Source organism: Vigna unguiculata, chromosome 5, assembly GCF_037176805.1.
Source record: "Vigna unguiculata cultivar grain cowpea cultivar isolate G323 ecotype 2 chromosome 5, ASM3717680v1, whole genome shotgun sequence".
Classification (NCBI taxonomy): domain Eukaryota; kingdom Viridiplantae; phylum Streptophyta; class Magnoliopsida; order Fabales; family Fabaceae; genus Vigna; species Vigna unguiculata.
The window spans coordinates 40,781,323-40,794,204 of record NC_140796.1 but is presented as its reverse complement, the minus strand read 5'-3'; the positions used below and the strand labels follow the sequence as shown (position 1 = coordinate 40,794,204).

General features: G+C 32.7%; 1 pseudogene; it reads left to right on the top strand.

The window, feature by feature from the left end:
• Positions 1-3,212: 3,212 nt before the first annotated feature.
• On the top strand, positions 3,213-4,042 carry LOC146886436 (putative UDP-rhamnose:rhamnosyltransferase 1 pseudogene; annotated as a pseudogene).
• The last annotated feature ends 8,840 nt before the right edge of the window (positions 4,043-12,882 follow it).

Sequence of the window (12,882 nt, the reverse complement as noted above, 5' to 3'; positions counted from 1 at the left end):
GCTATGGTCAGACGTTAAGTGACGTCGGGGGGTGAGTGGGCCAATGTCGTTTTTTAAATAATGTTGGGGTTTCATAGGGTAGACGTTAAAAAAGTCCCATAATTTAAAAAAATGTTACCGGTCATTTTTAACGTTGGGCTTTTTTACGGTTGGCATTATAGGAGTGACGTTATAAGGCTTTTTTGTATTAGTGTGACCATCACTTTAGGAGAAATATTAAAGTCTTTCAAAAAGGCCAAGTTGAAACAGATGGGCCACCTCCTAGGTTGACACCATTACAAGTTTGGAGAAAAGAGTGAAAGATTTTCCAAAATTCACCAAAAATGGTGTTACAAGGATATATGGATATGGAGAGTGACATAATTGGAAAAAAAATAAACATTTTTTTGAATCTTCCATATTGGAAAGATATTTGGTTAAGGCATAATCTTGATGTAATGAACATAGAAAAAAGACTTGGAGTTGAAGGTTCAAGATAATGGGAAAATATTAAAGCCTAAAGCGAGTTACACTTTAACCACAAATGAAGCTAAGTTAGTTTGTCGGTGGATAAAGAAACTTAAGATGTCGAATGGTTATAGTTCCAACTTGGCTAGATGTGTTGATGTTAAAAATGGAATGAAAAGTCATGATTGTCATGTATTCATGGAGATATTACTTCCTAATGCATTTAATGATTTGCTCATTCATGTTTTAAATCTTCTTACTAAAATTAGCCATTTTTCAAAGATTTATGCTCTACAACATTAAAAGAGGAATCCCTAAGTAGAATGGAGGAAAATATTCCAATTATTCTTTATAAATTAGAGAGAATATTCTCTCATGTATTGTTTGATTCCATGGAACATCTACATATTTATCTCCCCCATGAAGCATTGTTGGGTGGATCAGTGCAATATAGAGGGATGTATCCATTTGAAAGGTACAAAATGACTTCCCTATTCATATTTATAATTAATTTTGTAGATAAAGAGGAAGAGGAAGAAGAAGAAGAAGAATAAGAGGAAGAAGAAGAAGAAGAAGAATAGGGAGAGGAAGAAGAAGAAGAGGAAGAAGAAAATGGAAGAATAGGGGATTGGTATCAACTGGTATCAGAGCCAGATGGCTCTGTTTTACCGGGGGAATAGGGGATTGGTGTTTTAAGTGTTTATATTTTTCATTACTAGATTATAATTTTGTTGTTTTGTTGATTCTGCACGAAAGAAGGATAATAACTTAAAAACATTTATAAGAAGAAAATAGCGTTGGTCAGCCGGAAAGGTGTTCCCAGTTAGTAAGTCCATAGGTGTTGACAATCAAAACCGTTGGTAAGCCCAGGTGGTCCCACTATTTTCATCTTAGAGATGTCTAAGTTATTAAAATGCTTTCAAAAGAGAAAGAGAAAATGGAAGAAGGAGAGTCTAGTAATGAAGAAAATTCTCACATAATTCACCATGAACTTAGAATCCTAAAAATAGAATCGAGGCTCAATAAATGGTCTATACCAAAACTGGAAATATCTTCTATGTATAAAACCAAACTAATGGATTTCTTTAAAGGAGAATATATAATAAAAACTATTGAAAAAGAAATAGATATCAAGAACATTCAAGAGTCCATTCCCTTAATTTCAAGACAATTAATTACGGAACATATAAAAGAATATAAATATCTTCATATAGGCTCAATCCGGATAGTAATAAAACCTCTATTTAGAAATGGAATTGATACCCCAGTTTTTGCTATACTAAGAGATAATCGACCAAAACAACTAAGTGATCAAATCTTTGCGATTTTCGAAACGAATTTATGTGAAGGTCCATTATATATAAATAACTACCCTAATTATTCAATATCTCTTAAAAGCTTCCATGACACCAATTATAACATAATTCTTGATGTAAAAGTGAAAGAAGGGGATTGGAATCCTCGTACAATACAATTAACCGTAATATATCGATTATATTATAAAGTTATGAAAACCCAATTGGCCCCTGAAGCTTTGTTAATGTCTCCAAAAGACAAAACAAAACTCCTTTTAGTAAATCCAGAAAAGGTAAATGCTTCTGTTCCACGAACTCTAAATCACCAAGAAATAAGTAGCGTGTTAAAATGGAGATTAGAAGATATTATTGCTCTCGAGAATCCCAATCCTACTAAAGTAGAGACAATCCGGGAATTCCCCTCATGAGCAGTTGAAGTTGCCTTTGCTCCATTAAGAAGTAGTTCACTAAGAAATCCTGAATTTGGTTTAGTTAGACCTTCTATAGATCGTTTTAGCTTACCATTAAGTAGAGGATTATCCCTCAAAGGAATAAGACAAGATCCAACTATTCCTACTCTTGAATACGAATTAAACCCAGAACAAATGCAATACAATTATGCTAGATCACAAGAATCTCCGACTAAATCTGATTTTCGTCAACTAAATATTATATAAGTTTTTTAAGTAAATAAAGAAGAACTAAAACGAGAATTTCTCAAGGAAGAAAATAGAGAAAATAGAGATTGGTTTTTTAGTAATTTCTCCCAACAAGAATTAAGAAATTATAGGAATGAATATTTTGAATTCTTAGAATTAGTAGGAGAAAATATACCTTATTTTAGATGGTTCGAACAAAACTGTCTGGATAAATTAAGGGTTAATTATGTTTTTCGTCCCTCAACTATTGCTAATTTTTTGTTTTAGTCTCTCACCTAACGTTTGCACTATTTTAGTCCATGACATTTTGAATTGGATAGAATTAGTCCTCAATTTTAAACTCCGTTAATTTCATGTGACACCTGTCAAACAGAATGGCACATGAGGATCCCATTTTCAGTGGACTCAAAAAAATTTTGGATATGGTTATTTTTTTGGTAACGTGTGAGGATTTCTTCCGCGCGCACCGCTCCATCACTGGCACTGCCATGATTCCTTCTTCCTCAAAATCTATGGCCACCACATACAACCACCGCAACACCCACTACAGGCACACCTCATTGGCATTGGTAGCAGGTCTCCTCCTTCGTTTTCTCTCTTTTGGTTTGCCTCCTCCGTGATGTGTAGGAGCTTTCTTAGGTTCTCATGATATCTGGAAGGGTGTTGAAAGATGATAAGGATTTTGTGGCAGATGGAGTTTTGCCTAAAGAAAATCCAAGATTCTCGGCTTTCTTTGAGAAGATTACTATTTTCTTTTTTATCAAATTGAGTAATTTTAAAAAGAGAAGTTTCGATGTTGTCCGTGGGTCAGTCACTGATTGCAAGATGTTACAAGCAGGAAACAAACAAAAGTACACAAATCCTAATAAACAACCATTCATGATAACCCAAGGTAAAGAACTTCAAGCCACACATTCATTCTTAATCTGAAGCATATCCATGGCGGAGCAGCGTGAGAAGCTTCACATTGTGGTGTTTCCATGGTTAGTATTTGGAAACTTAGGCCCCTTTTTTTAGCTTGCCAAACTCATAGCTCAAAAGGGTCACAAAATTTCTTTCGTTTCCACACCTAGAAATATCCATGGCCTACCCAAAGTGCCTGAAAACTTGCAACATTTGGTGGATCTGATAGAACTGCCACCGCCCCGTGTTGACAAACTCCCAGAAAATGCAGAGGCCACAGTGGACGTTCCTTACCACCTCATTCCATACCTCAAATAGGCTTTTGATGGTCTTCAACAACCTTTGACCAAGTTTCTGGAGAGATACAAACCCCATTGGGTAATATACGACTTTGCACCCTATTGGTTGCCTCCAATATGTTCTGAGCTTGGAATCCCCTGCATCTATTTCTCTACTTTTAGTGCATCTACTGTCTATTATTTTCTCTTAGATCATTATACTAATAAAGCACGTGTGTCTGCGCAAAAAGCTTTTCCTGATGAACATTATGAGACAAATGAATCGGGGGTTTCAGACGTGTTTCGAGTCCTTGAAACTACTAATAATGCTCAAGCTATTGCTATAAGAACCTGCAGGGAGATTGAAGTTGAGTCTCTCAAATTGTTGGAAAGTATATATAGTAAATCAGTGATTCCAGTTGGTTTATTGCCACCTTGGCTTAATCATCTTCACCAATAACTCCTTGGCTTTATCAACTTCCTTAATCCTACACAATGCCCGAACAACCGCTATAAACGGCTTTATCGCACGCCCCCTCTTCTCCTCAGGGATATCCTCCAGCATCTCCAAAGCCAATTTAACAGTTTCATCTTCTCCACAGAGCTTACCAACCAAAGAGATTGCCAACTAAAAAGCGAACCGTACTCATCGGTGGCTGTTTCTCTTTCTCCATTGCCACACGACTCAAAGGACCCATCAACACTGGTTTGAAGAAGACGCGTAAAAAGAAGTAAATAGGATTACTAATAAAAAGAAAACTGAAAAGGTGGGACCTTTCCCTACAACTAGAAATTTTTATAGAAGACCAACCCTTCTCAATATTCAGCATGAAGAATGGGAATTAGAACATCTATCCGCTTTTGATGGAAATCGAATTACCAAATGGAATATTGATGGGATGACCGACCATCAAATCATGAGAAAAACCAATGAAATGACCATGACCGCTTCGGCCTATAGTGTAAAGCATTTGGAAGAACAAACCCTAAAACTAATAGTAGTAGGTTTTACGGGAATATTAAAAGGATGGTGGGATAATTACTCAACAAGTGAAAATAAAAGCTATATACCCACCTGTGTAAAAACAGAAGATGGCCAACAAATTCCTGTAATGGTTGAAACTTTAATAATTGCCATAATACATAATTTTGTAGGAGATCCAAAACTCTTTAATGAAAGAACAACCATATTACTACATAACTTGAGGTGTCCCACTCTAGGAGATTTTAGATGGTACGCTGATAATTTTATGACTATGGTATTATCAAGAGAAGATTGCAAAGAAGATTTTTGGAAAGAACGCTTTATTGCGGGACCGCCCTTAGTCTTCGCAAACAAAGTAAAAGAAAACCTACAGATAGAATACCCTGATTTAATCTTAAGAGAAATAACATATGGACGAATAATATCTGTGGTAAAGAATACAGGTGTAACCCTATGTAACAACATGAAAATCGAAAACAAAATCAAAAAGAGTCAAGATCAAGGAATAAAAGAATTAGGAGAATTTTGTTCACAATATGGTTACGAAAAACAGCAAGCTCCTTTTTTAGAGAAAAGAAAAGCCATCCAAAAGAAAAAAATACAAACCTCAAGAAATCCTAGTCACAAACGAAATAATCGAAGACAAACGAAATAATCGAAGAAATTGGAAGGAAACAAAAGAATCAACCCCGATAAAAGAAAAGAGTAAAATGGTTTGCTTTAAATGTGGAAAGGTGGGACACATGAAGAAAGATTGTCGTGTAAAAGAAAAGATAAATGCATTAGAGATGAGTGAAGAACTTAAAGAACAAATATCAAAAATATTATTAAATTCGTCCGAAGATGAATCTGGTTCTAGTCAGGAAGAAGAAAATCACTATATGGATGATGAAAATAATATGTCAATTTTTGAAGGTGATGAAAACTACGATTTTACAGAATGTATTTTTCAAATTAATGTTATAAAAGCTGAAACAAAACTAGCCCTAAAAATGGTAGAAATGATCAGTGATGAAGAAGAAAAATTTAAATGGCTTAATAAGATAAAAGATTTGATATTAAAAGAATCCTCAAAAGAAATAATCGAAAAAACTCCCGGACCTTCGAGACCCTTTAAGAGTTATGATTTTGCAAAAACACTAAAACAGGCGAAAATATCTCATAAAAAACCTAATTTAAACGACCTATATGAAGAAGTAAAAATTCTAAAAGAAGAATTACGAATGATAAAAGATATAGAGGAAAGCGAAGAATCAGACGAAGATGATAATCTTGAACAACAGATAAGTCAAATAAAAACTTTTCAGTAGAAATGGCAAATAAAAATTGCGTTAAAAATAGGAAATACTTTTCATAAACAATATACAACACTAGTAGATTCAGGAGTTGATTTAAATTGCATTAGAGAAGGATTAATTTCCACACAATATTATGAAAAAACTCTCCAGAAATTATTCACCGCTAACAATTCTAATCTTAAGGTAGAATATAAACTATCAAATGCAAGTATTTGTAACAAAGGAAAATGTTATATAAATAATTTTATTCTAACTAAAGATATCTCTGAAGAAATAATTTTAGGGACACCCTTTTTAACCCAAATCTATCCTTTCACGAAGAAGGAATAAAAACACGTAATAATATATTTAAATTTATTAAACCTATAAAATTTAAGGAAATAAAAAATATAAAAGAATTAGAAGAAGAAAATTTTCTAAGTATTATAAAAAATAAAGAAGACCAGATAAAATTGATACAAAAGGAAATAGATTATGAACGAATAGAAAAAGAGATAATAAAAAATAAAGATAAAATACTAGAAATAGAAAATAACTTTAAAAAAGAAGTATGTGTCGAGGTACCAACCGCTTTTTGGCACCGGAATAGCTTTCAGGTAGACCTACCTTATGAAGAAATATTTAATGATAAAATGATACCCACAAAAGCAAAACCAGTACAAATGAATCAACAAACTCTTGAACACTGCTGAAAGGAAATAAATCAATTTATGGAGAAAGGCTTAATTAGAAAGAGTAAATCACCTTGGAATTGTGCGGCTTTTTATGTAAATAATGCAAACGAAAGAGAAAGAGGTGAACCTCGAATGGTAATTAATTAAAAACCTCTAAATAATGTTTTAAAATGGATAAGATACCCGCCCACTACCAGATAAGCAAGAAGAATTAATAAAAAGATTATATAAAGCAATAATTTTTTCTAAATTTGATATGAAATCAGGATACTATCAGATAAAATTAAAAGAGCAGGATAAATATAAAACCGCATTTGTCGTGCCTTTTGGGCACTATGAATGGAATATTATGCCTATGGGATTAAAAAACGCCCTAGCAGAATTTCAAAATATCATGAATAATATTTTAAGCCCAAACAATGATGTTATTGTGGTATATCTAGACGATGTGTTAATTTTCTCAGAGTCTTGGGATAAACATATAAAACACCTGAATTTATTTAAGAAAATAATGAAACAAAACGAGTTGGTGTTATTTGCAAAGAACATGAATTTGGCACAAACAAAAATAAGATTTTTGGGTCATGAAATTTACCAAGGAAAGGTAACCCCTATCACAAGAAGTATCAAAGTTGCTAGTAAGTTTCCTAATGAAATAAAACATAAGAATAAGCTACAATGACTCTTAGGATGTTTAACTTATGTTTCTGAAAAACTCTTAAATTTTTATGCCGAAATGAGTGTAAGTTGGCTATGCCAGCACATCTATGAATTACATTAGCACAAGCCGGCTCCTTTCCCAAAAACTTTATGTCTCAAAATGAAGGTTTTCTGGTGGAAGAAGTTCCAAGTCCAATATCTTGAAGAGAAGTTTAGAACATGGAAGAATAAATCCCTCAACTTAGCTACTCCTCAGAAGAAGAGCAAAGCTCTGTCAGGACTCCGCTTGAAACTAAAAGGAAAATCCAAAGCTGACATAAAAGTTACATTATTTGCAGGCTCTATCGTCGTTGGATTCCTCAGAAGAAGAAGATGAAGTTGACGATCATCCATATTTTGAAAATAAGGATGATTGTTACAGAATAGACCTCTCATGAATCTATCCAAATGAATTTTCCAAAATAATGGAAATAACAAAAGGAAAATGGATTGGACAGCTATGCAATATCCGGAAAGCATCCGTCGAGGATAAAGTTATAGCTACTCGCCATTATGAAGGAGAAGAAGAAGAAGGAAGAGGAGGAGAAGGAGGAGGAGAAAGAGAAGGAGAAGGGGAAGGAGGAGAAGGAGAATGAGAAGAAGGAGAATGAAAAGAAGAAGAAGAAGAAGAAATATTACCAGACTACATGGATTACTTTTCAAAACTGCTAAAACAAATACGCATGTGAATGCTTAAAGATCTTCAAGCATTCATCCCAAGAAGAAGAAGAAATATTACCAGACTACATGGATTACTTTTCAAAACTACTAAAACAAACATGCATGTGAATGCTTAAAGATCTTCCAGCATTCATCCCACAAATATTACCGAAAAAGATAAAGAGAGAGAAATACTTTTTTAAATGCGAGTAATGAGTCATGGGTTTGGGAAATCCATTTTTTTTTATTTAAATATAGTATTCCTTAACATAAGCCATCATGTCCTTCTCATTTGGTAATAGGACCTCACCAGATAAAACATGTGCTACCCACTTGCATGGCAACTCTGTCATTTGGAAGATGATGTCCTAATCATAGTAAATTGAATACATTTCAACATACAAGCAATACAATTTTGGTAAATTTTTCGACATGGCATTTTTTTATGATGATAACACATGACTCTAAACTTATACTATTGGATTTTTTTTTCTTACAAAATAGTTTAGGCTTAATTCAATCTTACAATACCATTGCATTCTTGGAACACGCATAACATAATAAGTGGCCATTTTAATACATCTAAGATAGACTTTGATATTGTCTTACAAAGTCATTTAGGCATAATTCAACCATAAAAATTCTAATGGGAACCAAATGGAATAGAAGAAACTTTCAAATAAGACAAATCCACTATTGAGAGCGTGGTGATAACCTAATAATTTTACCTTCATTCTTTTCATAGTGTCCAATGCTGGCTCAGCCAAGTAGTGATCATCTCTATGAAGTGCCAAAGCATGACTAGTGAAGTCTATAGTGTTTCATCACGGCCGTATTTTCTGTCACAGGAACAACAAAAGCAAAAGAGCTTTTAAAGTATTCCCTCTTTTTGACCATGGAGACAAAGTTCAATTTTTCTTTTAAATATAGGGATGAAGAGAAGAAAATGTACGATAACTAATAATTAATTAATAATTATTTTGGTTTGGTGAGTCCACAACATACTTAATAATTAATAAAGTATTATGGTTCAGTGACCTGATAATTACCTATAAGATCATGATAATGCACTGATTAATAATCAACCAAATAACATCTAATTAAGTCAATTCATAACACAAAATTATTATTTTCATTGAAGAAATAGAAAATACAAATTTAGATATCCATAAATATAGATAATAGAAAAAATAAGAGTGAAATAACTATTGCATTAACCTTGTACGGATTGCGCAGAAACTGCCTTGCCAGAGTTTCAACCTCCCTTGGCCATGTAGCACTCCATAATAGTGTTTAGCTATATCTCATCCATACCTTAACTTACTTTTCTAAAATCATTTTATCTAAACAGAGTAATTAAAGTAGACCTTCAAACAAAACAGAAACTAACTTGTTGTTTCCTCATCATTCCATTTTTCTCTTCTAGACACGAGACTTTATTCTCCAATTCATTTGTGTATGCCTGTTTATAACATTTATGATCCAGGGTTAGGATTAGGAATTTTACTAATGGGAACACTAATCAAAGAATAAAGACTCAAATAACATGGAAGACTATATCATTTTTACTAAACGATTAGAAATTGATTTCTAAGCTTAGAGTGCATCTCAACGAGGTACTTACAAAAACCAGGGGATCTAAGACCCTTCATATTAGCAAAAGTGCAGGAAAAGTTTTAAAAATAGAAATAAAAGGATTGTGTGCTCTACCAATTCTCTTTAATAATAAGAATATACTATATTATAGTTTATATATTATAGTTAAGTCATTATAACCAATAAGGACTTAACACATCATGCATTGAGAATATAAAACAAAATGAGAATATAAAAGTAACCATTGGCAAAAAGGGTCGTTGGTAACTTCAGAATCACATATTTGTGCCAGCTAAGATAATGTTATCTTTTCTTCCAATTCTACGATTCTATTTTATCACAGAACAATGTTCTTAATCAATTGAACTTCTCACGGCTCGTTTTCATTTTGGATTAAGCCTTAGTGATAGGTAACTGATGGAACTACTTTGATTATTTCTATTAAAATAAGAGAAGTGTTGATGGAGTCTATGGACACAATAAAAAAAGTTGCACGTTATAAAAAAGCCCTTTATTAAACTCATATAACAAAATCAAAGCAAGAGATAACCTCTGATCCTATTGATTAAGGAAAAATAAATCAGTATTTTAAAGTTGCATTACTAGATGACAGAATAAGGCACCCAAAATCACCTTAGAAGTACTAGATAAAACATATATAGGTGCATATATATCATACCAATTCCAAAACTACTATAAATTGAAAAATAAAGTAGTAATATGGAAAATAAAGAGCACATGTGAGTATTAGGTTTTACAGAGGGGGTTTCACTTGGGGAGATCAACACCAATGAGACCTGAGCCCAACCAACCTTAAGGCAATGGGTTTATGGGCCTTGATCCTTATATGGTGCTCTACTTTCTCAATTCTGGTCAATGCTTATATGGTGCTCTACTTTCTCAATTCTGGTCAATGTGGGAGTGAGTCCCTTCAACCACATTGGTACCCCTCCAACGGAAGCTGATACCACTTATTAGGTTTTACAACCACATTGGTACCCCTCCAATGGAAGCTGATACCACTTATTAGGTTTTACAACCACATTGGTACCCCTCCAATGAAAGCTGATACCACTTATTAGGTTTTACAAAGGGGGTTTCACTTGTGGAGATCAACACCAATGAGACCTGAGCCCAACCATATAAGACACTGACACCACTCTCAACCCAAAACCTTAAGACAATGGGTTCGTTCCTAACAATGAGAGCTAGAATGTACCAGAATGCTCGTTCGAGAAGTCCTTATCAAATTCATACTGCAACGCTGCACCAAAATGCTCGTTTATTAGAGAAAAGATGTTAATCCTTGACAACTATGCCGCCATAAGCAGCCGTCTTGTAATGGCTCGTCCTTAATCGAAATCTTCAAGTGAAAGTCCACCTTGGGTAACCTAAAACATGACAACGAGTTCCTCACCGAGAAGGCGGTGGTCGTCATGGAAAGAAATTAAGTGTCGACGATCTGATCTTGGACATTTCGTTTATTGCAATCGAGATCAGAAATTGATCGGGTTTCACATTCACCACATCCACCTTCATCGATTTGAAACCTAGATCTACGTTAAAATTCATAAGAAAGGGTAACTTTGAGCGTGACATGAAAACAAGAGTGTGTGAAGTAAAAACGAACCAGAAGCGAGAAGGACACTAAAAGCAAAAAAAGGAAGGAATGAACCACGACATTGAAAGGAGATTATAGTAATAATAAATATAAAGCAATTCTACGCTCAGAAGAAACCGATAGAAATTGAAAATATTTCTTGCGGTTAAAAGAAACTAACAGAAATTCAAAATGTTTCTAGCGATACATTTAACCCCTGAAAACAATTGCTACTAATAAATATATTTTTTTGTAGTATAGTGCACATTCGTAATTATTATTTCTTCCTATTTACATTTGGTTTTCTTTGTTTATGTTATTGAATGATTATTTTTCAGTGTTTTCTTATTAGTTGGATCTTTAGTAAATTTTTCATGTGTTCTTCTTGCTCTTAATTTATGTTATTTTTTTAAACCAATTTATATTTGTTTGTACATTTCTTTTCAAATCCATTTATAAAAAGGGAGACACAAAATAAAATTTTCATGAACTTAAAAAATCATGTTGGTTCGTTGAAATTTATTGTTTTATTGAAGTCTAGGTTGTTTTATACATTTCATTATGGTCAAATTAAAAATGTTAAGATGGTTAATTTAAGCAAAAACAATCCATATATCGTATTTCTTCTAGTTGAATAAAATTCTAATGTTTTTTTTTATTGAAAACAGCTATATAAAGATTAAGTGAAACGATAGATATTTAGTGATCTAAAACTATTAAAAAAAATAAGTAAAAGCTTATGCTAATTATTCAATAGCATCAAATTATTCATTAACCCCACCTTTTAAAGGTTGACATTAATTCATCAATCATCTTTAAATTAATTTTTAATTAAAGCAGTTTACATTGGTTAAACGTTAATGGTTTTCAATTTTAAAATCTATTTAATTCGTGTTGATTTAGCGGATGCTAATGACACTAATTTAAGAAAGCTCTTGGTATAACTTTCGCATATTTGACAAAATGAAATACAAACAAAATATAGAAAAAAAATTGTGGTAAATGAAGGAGATGAGTATGGATAAAAAAGGTGAATGTGAATGAGAGAGATGAATGAGATTGGAAATGAGGTGTGTGTGAACGAAGGAAACAAATATAGATGACAAAGACGAGTGTGAGTTGATGAGATGAGTGTGATGGATAAAGGAGATAAGTCTATGAAGATTTATATAAAATGTGAGACAGGAAAATTGTGAGTGAGAAAATTCATCATATTTAAATCTAGGTCTCTAAATTAAAAATAATCCAAGATTCATATTCATTGTCATGAAAATACATAGATTGAAATATAATATAGCATAAGCTAAGAGAAAAAAATATAAAAGATATATTATTTTAGTGTCGATCTAACAAATACTAACTTAAATAAATAAATAATAATAATAATAATAATAATAATAATAATAATAATAATATGAATAAAACTAGTATCAGGCTTAGTGGATAATAACTTAAATGAATGTAAATACTACAAATAAATAAGATTAGTGTGAACAAATAAATACTAACTTTTATTTTTTAATATTTATATGTGTTGAGGTTGACTTAGTTAAAATGACTGTCTAACACTAACATAAATATTTTAAACTTTATTAAAAAAATTTAAAATAGTTAGTGTCGTCATAGAGCTAGTTATGCCAACTCTATTAGCACCCAACATTAGATCGACGTTATAGGAAATCATATTGTAAAGGAGGTGCTAGTGTAGTAAAGGATTTTGGTTGCGATTATTTTGGTTATCTGGCCTTGGTTCCGCAACCAAAGTATTTCAGGACAAGATAAAAAGTG